At 41.1% G+C, this 11,267-nt stretch overlaps 1 long non-coding RNA gene across 1 annotated transcript; it reads right to left on the bottom strand.

Annotated features, from left to right (window-relative positions):
• Window positions 1–2,345: 2,345 nt before the first annotated feature.
• Window positions 2,346–10,055, bottom strand: LOC124629306 (uncharacterized). The gene is made up of 3 exons (XR_006984274.2): window positions 9,188–10,055; window positions 6,545–6,721; window positions 2,346–3,704 (listed from the first exon to the last, which is right to left on the bottom strand). It is a non-coding gene; the product is annotated as an uncharacterized LOC124629306 (long non-coding RNA).
• Between the last annotated feature and the right edge of the window lie 1,212 nt (window positions 10,056–11,267).

Below are 11,267 nucleotides of genomic sequence, written 5' to 3'. Positions count from 1 at the left end.
TCTCCTGCCAGTCCTACATTTGGGCTCATTCTTTTGCTCCTGCCAGCTTTACTTTGCCCTCACTCATGGGCCTCTGGGTCCTAGTGCTTATTGTTTGATGTTCAACAACAACAAAAAAAAACCTAATTTAATCCCTACTGCATAATTGATATCTTTCTGGAGAAATTATGTGAATCGCTTCTTTAAAAGCATTTGTTTGAAATGAACAAAAAGTTAGGAAACAAAGAACACCGGGGCGTTTCCTTGAACTGGTCCATTCTCGATCATTTCAGAACGCAGAACCAATCCAGCTCGTGTTTCCAAACACTGAAGGACATTTGGGTGGAGCAGAAATGTGCGTGTCAGATATGATGAATTTTAGCTATCGAGGATGATGACAATTACTGGGAAATTCGCAAAGCCTTCCACACAACCTGCCACACCTCCTGTTTTATCAGTCTGTCCTTCTTGACTTTGCCGCTTCTTCTCCTCCTCAACTGAATGAACAGTGTGGTCCTTAGAGCGGCACCTGGTTCAGTACTAACCTGCTCAAGGAGCCTGGTTACATAATTCCAAAAATCGCATGCAAAGTCAACCCAAGCTGTCACTGGCACCACCTCATGGCCAATTTATGTTAAAACAAACACGAGAGGTTTCAAGTCGCTGCTTGTCTAGTCGCTGTATAATGAATATGCAATGCATGCTGGATCTGTCTAAGCATTTAGGTAAGGAAATTAATTTCGCAATGTTGACTTTGAGTCTTCAACAGTGTAGCGTTTTGACCTTTGCCAGTACACGGATCTGCGGCCGTAGAAGCTGTAACTCACGACAAGGAGGTTTGGGCTAAAAATAGGACAACTGGATTTATTTCTTAGCAGTGATGTAGCATAACCAGGATTACAATTTAAATGTTTCTGCGTTCCCCATTTAAAAAAAAAAAAAAAAAAAAAACCCCACACCAAACGCCAGTGAGTTTATTTTCGGTTTTTAATATAAATTGTATATGGGATGGTGAACACTCGTGTGGACTTTAAACAAGGTTTGAACGAGAGGTTGGTGGGGTTTTTTTTTTAATTATTATTCTGGACTGGTTGCCAGATTAAGGACAAAAGTCTTCATTCAGCTGAGGAGGAAAAAAAGAAAAAGAAAAACGCAAGGACCTACGTTTATTTATTCATTTTACAATACGAAGGAATCCAGACCGAGCATCGGCTGCACAGTTAAGAGCTCTCTCAAAAACCCAACAGTGGCTTCTGGGATACTTTAATGTGGCCTTGTGTGTGAAACGCTACGTATACGTCAACAATAAAACGATAATAAAGGAGTTTTATTGCCTTCTATTGCCTCGCATCTGGCCTCTCTGGAAACTTTGCACTACATCTACGGTCATTACTGAAGTACACTGCACACCTACATTCTTCATGTAGGAAAAAAGTTCAGCATAGTACACAAACTTCTAAAGAGACAGGACAGGATTTGACCTTCCCGACCTCTCGACCTTCCGCTGGCACGGACCTCTAACCGCCGAGCTACCGCTGCTACACGCTGATAAAGGAAGAGGTGTGGCAGGTTGCATGGAAAAGCTTGCAAGTTTCCATCTAAATGTCATCATCTCTGACATTAATGCAACTGGAATGACCCTAGCTTGAGTTTTCTCCCCTGTCTGAACAAGTCTTTCCATCGCGATGCGAGAAACTCCCGAAGTCGTCACGTCAGCACTGCCGTGTACGTGAACAGACTCAGGAACTTGCACATTTTCGCACCCTAAATGACGCCTACATTCCATCGGTTCTAAATGATGTAACTATAAATAAAAGCTAGTAAAGGTGCAGAAGACCGTTCTTTATATTTATTACCTGTATGAATAACCTGGGAAATATGTTTTTTTTTTTTTTTTTAAATCATTAAAAAATATAATAAATTGTTTACGGCAAAACCCGTGTGCTTGTTTGACCGCAAAGGCACTCGTGAGCGTTCTCGTACATTAGCACGAGCCGAATTCTGCACGTTTAGGTTGTTATAACTTACAGCTTTCAGTCAGCTGTGAATGACATTAAATTTCATAAAGGCTCGGTCTTGCAGCTTTGTGTCGTACTGATGCTAGGGGAAGAGGATTGGAAGTCGCTGGTTCAGGACAAGCAGAAGACACTCGATGCACTTAATTTCCCAAACAACTGAACGATATAGACAAAAAGAAATATTGCGTTCACATTATCTGCATAACAAAAAATTATGAGAGAGCGCGAGAGAGCGCGCGTGCGCGCGACAGAGAGAGAGGGGTCCCATTCACTGGGAAACAGTATTTGCCCCCCTCTTTTTTTTTTTTTTTTGGATGAGAACACAGGGAACTGCACACTTGTGGTGGCGCAGATGATCAGCAGGGTGCTCAAGTAGTTTGTGGAGTTTGTTAAAGACAGATCAGAGTTTGTCGAGGGTCAGGGACTTGACTTTATTAACACCGAACCCGGCAAAGCCATCGGGTTCACGATGGGGGGAAAAAACCCCCGCAGTGGTTCATCACAAATGTAATGTCTTAAAGAATCTTTATTGCGCTGCTTTACTGCTTTAAACAGCAAGCCTCAGTGTGTGTGGAGTTAAAAAAAAAAAACACACACACACACACACACACACCACACCTTTTCGCTTATTAGCTATTTAAGAGCCATAATATGACATGGGTGTATTTATTGCTAGAACACCCACCAGGCACAATGGGCCAGTAAAATCACCAGTGTTAACGCTACAGTTATTTCATCCTAATCCGTCCAAGCTGGACTCACATTAACACAGATTTGAGGTTGTGTGTGTGTTTATGCGCTCGGGATCTGGAGCGTGTGGCGGAGAAGATGAAGATCCTGGCCTGCTCCAGAAAACGGACTGTTTTAAATTAAAGTACTGCTGGTGTGCAGACACAAGAAGGTTGCCCCCCCCCTCCCCCCTTCGGCAGGTACAGCCAAAAACTCGGTGAAAAAAAAAAATTTGTTTAGGCTGCTCGATTTGTAAACAAGTCTGCAGAAGGGAATTTTTTATTAGCATTAATCGCGCTGGCTTTGGTTAGCGGTGTGCTGCCAAAACATGCACACGGCGCAAGAAAGATTTTATAGGCTTAGAGCGGTAAAATTAACCATTACAACAATTTATTTGATCATTTTCGTGGCTTGACTTTTGCTTCATTTACTTATTTCACTTTTCTACACGTCTAATTCTTTAAATTCATGAAATACATTCTTTATTCTATTTATACATTTAAAATAGAACTTTTACAAAAAATATTATTATAGCTAACATGGCATTGTAAAGACACGGTGACCTTGGAAACAAAACAAATCAGCATAAAAAAAAATTTTTTTTTTTAAAAAGCGCACACCAAAAGAACGCCATACCCAGGGTGAAACATGGTGGTGGCAGCATCACGCTTTAGGGCTGCTTTTTCTCGGTCAGAACTGGGGCTTTTAATCAAGGTGGAGGGAATCATGAATAGCTACAGATACCAGTCGATTTTAGTGCAAAACATTCAGGTGTCTGCTAGAAAGCTGAAGATGAAAAGGAATTTCACCTTTCAGCACGACGACGACCCAAAGCAGGCATCCAAATCAACAAACGGAACGGCTTGACGGAAAGAAGATCCATGTTTCTGAAGGACCCAGCCAAAGCCCAGACCTGAATCCAACTGAAATACTGTGGGCCGTGCACGGGAGATGCCTTTACCTCACAATCTGATGGATCTAGAAGTTTTTTGCAAGAAAGAGTGGGAAAATGTCAGCAGGTCAACATGTACCACGCCGATAGACTCTTACCCGAAAAGACTGTGTGGTGTAATAAAATCAAAAGGTGCTTCAACATTCAACAAGTATTAGCGTAGGGGTCCACATACCTTCAGCCATACAGTGTAATTTAAGGCTCTTAGTAATTGAGTGAACACTACTACACTGTCTGTTCAACAAGTTCTAGAAACGCCTCAATGAAATGCCCGCCGTTCCACCGCGTCAAGTCTCCTGAGCTGTTTTCCGACCTCGTCCTGCAGACGGTTTAAATAATCTGGTTTACGCTTCGCTCGTGGACACAAATCTGTACTCTGACTGTCTCGTGCGAGTCTCCTGACCGTAGGGTAAACGTGGCGTGCCGAGAGACGAGCCGGTCCTCACGGACAGGTACAGAGCACACTGCAGCCCCTGGTCCAGACCGTCTGAGGTAAATTAAGGGCAGTGAGGCTTTGGCACGCGCTCCACGCCGCTGGCGTTCAGGACAAAGCCTGGCATATTTAGGCCACTGCTGGCAGACACGCAGGCTTCTGCAAGGATTAACGTGTTGTACAAGGGATTAAATCGATGCCGACGTGACTAATGGATTGTCAGTGTGTTAGCACAAAGTCCATTAGAGCAGCATCTTATGTATATTAACAAAGAAGTACACTTTATTTTACCGGTAAGAGCAGTCTCAAAAATATTTCTCTGGCAAGCGTGTGCTTGCTTCCTTAGTTTTACTCTGGAGCTACAACGCTAACGTAGAGAACAGGTAACGGAGATACAGATTTAGCAAATTATGACACGCTCGCCTCAGGTTGTTAATTAATCCTGTGTATACACGGTGTATAATCGCTAAAACTTTGCAAAAGGACGTCCCGGGGTTAAAAAAAAAAATCGGTTCATCTTGAAGAATTCAGGCAATTTTACTGGGGTTATCTCATACAGTGTAGCAAGTAATAATCTGACCTTTGTAATATCACAGTCTAAAACTGGAGTTAAAGAGAAGCAAATTAGTAAATGAATCCCTCGAATATGAATCACATGAAAATGAATCCCTCGAATATGAATCACATGAAAATGAATCCCTCGAATATGAATCACATGAAAATGAATCACTCAAATATGAATCACATGAAAATGAATCCCTCGAATATGAATCACATGAAAATGAATAAATAAATGAAAGACAAAAAATCGGTTCATCTTGAAGCCGAATCACTGTTTTGTGAATCATTTTATGAATAATTTTTCAATTGTGTCAAAACTAAAACACCGATTACCGAACATGTCTTGACTGTTTCTCCTACTTCATTTAAATTCATCTAAAGGTATTAAGTGGAATAATTTGCACATTTTCTGATCTGTCAACGTGACCTTTGTATAAAGCAGGGGTGTCTGATCTTATCCGGAAAGGGCGGGTGTGGTACCCGAGTCTAATGAAAGCCATGATCATCTGATTAAACAGGTGGAATCGGGTGTGGCTCCTGCTCGGCTGGAACGAGGACCTGCACCCACACCGGTGCGTTCCGGATAAGAGCGAACACCCCTGGTCTAAAGACAGGCATTTATAAAACTAGGTATTATGTAAGGAATCATGTGTGCTGTTCTAGGGAAATCATCAACGACAGGGTGGTGTGTTGAAGCAGAGAAAGTGTTACCACACAATGATGTATCGTTTTCCGATAAGGACACGTTCCGTAGTGTTTCATTCGTCTGATACCACGGTGTACGAGTCGTTATTGAAGAACGCCGCGCACGTTTTATCCGTTTGTAGTTGCTTTTAATGTTGTAACGTTCACGTAACAGTCGTGACGTTTTGTCATGTTATAGAGAAACGAGAACGTGTAAACGTGTAAATCTCTCCTGAAAATGTCAGAAAAGTTACAGCTTACAAAGGCACTGGAGACTCCTTCCGTAAGCGCCAAGTTAACGTCTCGTCGTTTGTTCTGGTGGGCCAACACCAAACCCACGTCCATGAGCACGGTGATTTGATTCACTCGCACTCTCCTCGCAGCGAGAGCCAGATCACTGTCTGTACCCCACGCTGAATCCATTATGTTTTAGGACTGCGTTAGCGTTTTCCTCTGAGGTCGAATTCCACATCGTTAAACCGATTTATTATGGCGCGTTTACCGATGCCGTCCGTTCGTTCTGCTTTTAAGGAAGTGTTTTGTTTTTTTTTCCACACAAACTTAGCGAGCACAAGTACATGGACGATGCACGTGAGATTTGATTAACTGAACGTCATATAGTTAGAGATCTCTAGAGAATGAAGGGCTTCTGTTTGTAGTGTTCAGAGGGTGAGCGAGTACAGCGCACGCCAACGTCCCGTCCACAATCTCAATCGATTCCACTGAAAGTACAAAACAAGCTGTTTGTGCATGACAAAAATTATTAGGGGGGTGGGGTTTATCTCCTCCCAAAATTATGCAATGGGATCAATTAACTCAGCCAAGCGTTTAATACAATACGATACAATGGGATTCCAATATTAGCTTGGTGGAGAGGAAGGCCATGCCTCCTTTCCAGTGACTGACAGGCGCAAAGGCCACGCCTCCTTTTCTGTGACCTATACACACACAAGCCACAGTTCCAATGGAAACTCATTTGATGATGTGTGTAAATAATTAACACTAATAATTTAAAGAGACGGAGACCTATTTCAGAATTTTTGACCAAGACATGGTGTGTCAAACCGGCGAGTCCATATTACACATACCCAGACCGGCGCAAATCCGTCACAGTACCATAATGCACGGCGTGTCCCAGGGAATGACGTGAATACAGTGATTATTTTTCTCTTATAGTTAGTCCATTACCTGAGGTGTGGAAGCAGCACACGTAGGACTGCGTCGGTTTCCGGAGCGGACGAGCCGAAGGTAGAGGCCCTCGACCCCCGGCGCCTGAACGCATCTTCAACATGTCTGCCACGGAGGCTCCGAGTGCCAGAGACCAGCGGGCTCCAGAGCCTCGAGCTCTTCTTTCTGGAAAAGAGCCTGGAGGAGTGGGGAGGAAAACATGAGCAGAACCCAAAATAAGAGCGAAACGGTCATAAACCGTGGTGGAAAATATGCCAATAAATCATGTTTGAACTTGTCAGAGTCGGAACGTGACGACGGTTTGAAGCTTGCTAGCTTCGGAGGGTAAAGTACACAAGAATGACCACACGGCCCGGGCTCCGTTTCTCGTTTCATATGCCGTGCATGTGCGTTTTATTTCTAGGTGGTGCTTTGGCTGAAGGAATCCAGGAGAGACTGAACGACTTTCCGAGCCGCGCTCAAATCATGGCTACCGGCTCCAGAATAATCATCGTCTCGACAGAAAGGGGCTGAAAACAATTAGGATTAAGAGAAGAGCTCGGGGGGGGGGATTTTTATTTATTTTTTTAAATCTGCGTTTGGAAAATCGCTCCGTCTCGCTGGTATTTAGTCTAGGCGAGAAATGAGCGAGAGCCGTTTCCCAGAACTCGGAGGCGTGACGTGATGACAGTCCCTTCTCCACGACGTGTGAGATGCTCGGCGCTGTCTCGCAGATGCCAGTCCTGCATTCCTGTAGTGCCACGACTAGCGCCTCCGTCTAGCCGACTCGGGGCTGATGGGCTGCCGTGCGTTTTCTCTACGCCTCTCTACATTCGGGGACGTTTTTATTACAAGAGCTTCGCATCCAAAAATCTATAACTCAACCTCTCAGCGAGTCTGGAGGAATTTCGTGTCATTCCCAAGGCTCTCGGTGATATTTATTCAGGATTTTTTTTTATGAATAACTGCAGCTCAGAACGACAGAAGCGACATTATGAGAAAAGCATTTTGAGATAAATACGCTAGAAAAAATAATATTGTTTATTTCTTTTCTTTTTTGCAGTATAACCTACATGGTTACCAGCTAGGTTCTGGATCAGGGGACATTTTACGAAACGGTGATTCTCGTATTAAAAAGATGTTTCCTCACAATAACGACGCGTTTATAGTAGCCCGGTACGTTTGATTACAGTATAACGAGGAGCTGTTTTCTCGTAGTAACGAGATGCTTTTCACGATGTTTCTCTCATAATAAATGAGATTTGTTTTTTTAGTAACAAGCTGCTTGGAATTTTCCACATAAGATGTTTTCTCATAATAAAAAAGGTGGATCTCTCATAATAAGGAAATCTTCTCATAGTAAAAGCATGTTTTCTATTAATAAGACGCTGTTCACGTCACAGCGAGATGTTCGCATGGTAATGAGACGTCTCGTCATAACTAGGAGACGCTTCTCTCGCTATAATGAACAAGAGGTTCTCTCATAACGAGAGGCCTTTTCGATTAATAACGAGATAAAAAGATGATTCTCTTGCTACAACGAGACGCTGAAGGGGATTTTCTTCTCACGTGGCAGCGAAATTCTTCCATACAGAACAAAATCAAACTTCAGTGCAGCTTCAGTACACCCATCATTATTCATTTTAACTTGCTAGCCTAGCTAACAACCAAGTACAATAGAGATATCTGTGTGCAAAAGTTTGCATCCCACAAGGATTCTGCTGGATGAGAAAAGGAATTCCAAGAAGTTCAAAATGAAATCTAGGCAGATGAAAGAAAGAAAAAAAACGAAACAAGGAAAGACGTGAAAGCGCAGGACATTTGGAATATCTTAATATTGCAATTTAGTGAATAATAAAAAATATAAAAAGCTGCTCAAAGGTATTCAGGGTTCATTTTTAACATCTTGGAATTGTATTTTTTCGTAGATAAATTGTACTTTTGCATTCCAAACACATCGGGGAAGCACTCTTATACACAAAACGGTACACACAGACACACAGATTGCATTATTATGTGATTAGTCGTCTTTAGGAGAGAGTTATGGTCTGGAATGGGCAGATTTTCCCTGTTTGTTACCGTTATATTCTCACGTGGGAAAACACTGCCCTCTTGTGGACAAAACAAACAACGAATCTTTTTAGAAATTTTTCTTGTAAAAAGAAAAAAGCAGCAAACAACAATGTACGAATATGATACATTTCTTAAAAAAACAAACAAACAGAAAATCTATAAAGCTTTAAACTTATAGATTGCCAACTATATGTAACGTTAAAATTTAAAGGGAAAGATCAAAGAGTAAGGAAAGCGAGAGGCATTATTTATGATTATTTATATTATAATTATTTAAGTAATGCTTTATTCGATAACATATCAAGTTAAAACACCGACCGTAATGCATTTGGTGTTTCTATGCTACTGCGTACCTGACTAGTTCGATACTGAATCGATTCTTTCTAACTGTCCTTTTCAATGAATCGAACGTATGATTTAATTGATTCAATTAAACCTCGTAATTGCACCATATAAAAGCCTAGTTTCTGTATTTGTGTCTAAACTCGTACAGTACCTTTATTCACACTTTGTACCTTCCGTTTTAATAAGTTTTGATTAACATTATTATTATTTTTTTTTTTAACCACTCAGTATTAAAAGTAGTTTTACCGTGTTTGCTGTGTAGTATCTTCGGCTAACTTAGCAAGTGCAACTTCCGGGCTTTCCACTTTGATCCGTTTTCATGAATTTAAGACCTCGGCTCGTGTAATAAGCAACAAATTACTGAGGGGAAAAAAAAATCCGTGAAATGAGACTACATAACATGTATATATTTATATATCTGACACGAGTTATATAGCTTATTAGCCTAGCATATTTATCAGCAAACTCATGCTAGCCTAACGTAGCTGCTGTTGAGTGAGTGAGTTAATTAGTGACGTTTGAATTCATTAAGTTCATCAACTTTGGATCTTAGAATCGACACATTCACTTGTAGATTCGGTTCTTTTAGTCGAATGTGACTGCAATTGTGACATTTGATTCGATAATGAATCGACTCTTTGAACCGGTTCTTTTAGGTAACCGTTGAGATGTGAACTCAATTTTGCATTTATTTAATGATCATGAAAGTACAAAATGACGGACTGTGTACACAAACCTTAGTTTCGTTTTAAAGACTTCAAAATGTGGATAATACGAATGGTTTGTTAAAAAAGAAATATATATATATTGATTATAATACATTTTATGAAAAAAAAAATTCTTTTTAATCTGACTTTTGTTTGAATGTCTTACTGCTAGATACAAAACGTATACCCATTTTATTGGAAGACAAAAATTCTTGGCAGAATGTCTTTCTTCTGAGAATTTTTTTTTTATAAACAAGTCGAAATACATGAAGTCCATACCCTGGTTTACTATTTTCAAAAAAGAATTTGAATCACCCAAGATTTAAAAAATTCTTAGATCTTTGTCTTAGAAATGTCATGTTTTTTGAAGACCCATAGAGAGTAATTTGAGATGATTTATTATTATTATTATTGTGTCTGGTTTGTGAAACTTCTTTTGTTTGACGTAATGGTACAAATACGCCATATTGTTTGTAAATTAAATTTTCTCTTCAAAAAAATAAAAAATAAAATAATAAACAAACAAAAATATATTTTTTTAAAAATCGGAAGTAAAACTTCCTCAGCTGACTTCAGCGCCCTCTAATGGTAAACACAGGGTAAAACACACACGCATGAATTTGCTGAAGTGACCACACCGCCCTCTAGTATTACTTTTGGGAACTGCCTGAGCTTTGTGGCAACAGCTGTGCGCTCAGCTTTTAAAGGTCATCAGGCACATCACTGTAGGAGCTCCGTGTCACTGCCGAGCTTCCTGTGTGAGAGCTCCGGTGGGGCTTTCCGACATCGAATACTCTGAAATAGTCTTTTCATCCGCTTAATTTTCTTTAGATAAAATACTTACCCACTTCGGAAAGTCAGAGAAAACAATCGAGCCACAACGTTATATACGTTCACTCTGATTCAAAATAGTGAACACGTCTACAAGAAGCCACGCCCCCCTTGACTATTAATAAGTGTGTATAATCATCACTGCAAGTGATTACAAACTCGAGTTTGTATTTGTGATTAATTTGATGAATAAAATCGCTATTAAGCAGACTTTTCCAGCTGTGCAGATTTTTTTAATCTAGATGATATTTCCCCCATGGATTTGTAATGAATGTTGAAATATTGTTTACACTTTGATGTTTAACGCATTGAGATTGGAGACTTAAAATGACAAGTCCTCTATAAACAATGGTCACGGTTCTTATAGGAATACGTAACGGCACACGACATTCCCTCTTCTGACAAGACCAAAGAATGCAGTGAGGACGATGGTGCCATTATTTATGTGCTGATAACTGGGTATAAGGAGGGCGCAGCTGGTGGCACTGCCGCCTCACGGCTCCAGGGTGCGTCATTCACTCCGCAAGTTGTCCCCGCGTCCGCATGGGTTTCCTCCGGGTCGTCCGGTTTCCTCCATCATCCCAAAAAACAAGCAGAAAGGTGGCTCGGCTATTCTAAAATCACTCCGAGGTTTGTACCATTGCGCATTGTGCCCTGAAATGGATTGGCGTCCCACCCAGGGTGAATTCTCCCGCCTTGTGCCCGGCGTTCCCGGGTTTTGCCCTCGGGATCCACCGCGACCCCGACCAGGATAAAGCAAAAAAAAAAATAAATCAAGCTATTAATTA

Source organism: Ictalurus punctatus, chromosome 20, assembly GCF_001660625.3.
Source record: "Ictalurus punctatus breed USDA103 chromosome 20, Coco_2.0, whole genome shotgun sequence".
Taxonomy (NCBI): domain Eukaryota; kingdom Metazoa; phylum Chordata; class Actinopteri; order Siluriformes; family Ictaluridae; genus Ictalurus; species Ictalurus punctatus.
Note: the sequence above shows the minus strand (reverse complement) of the source record. Positions and strands in the feature narration are given on the sequence as shown.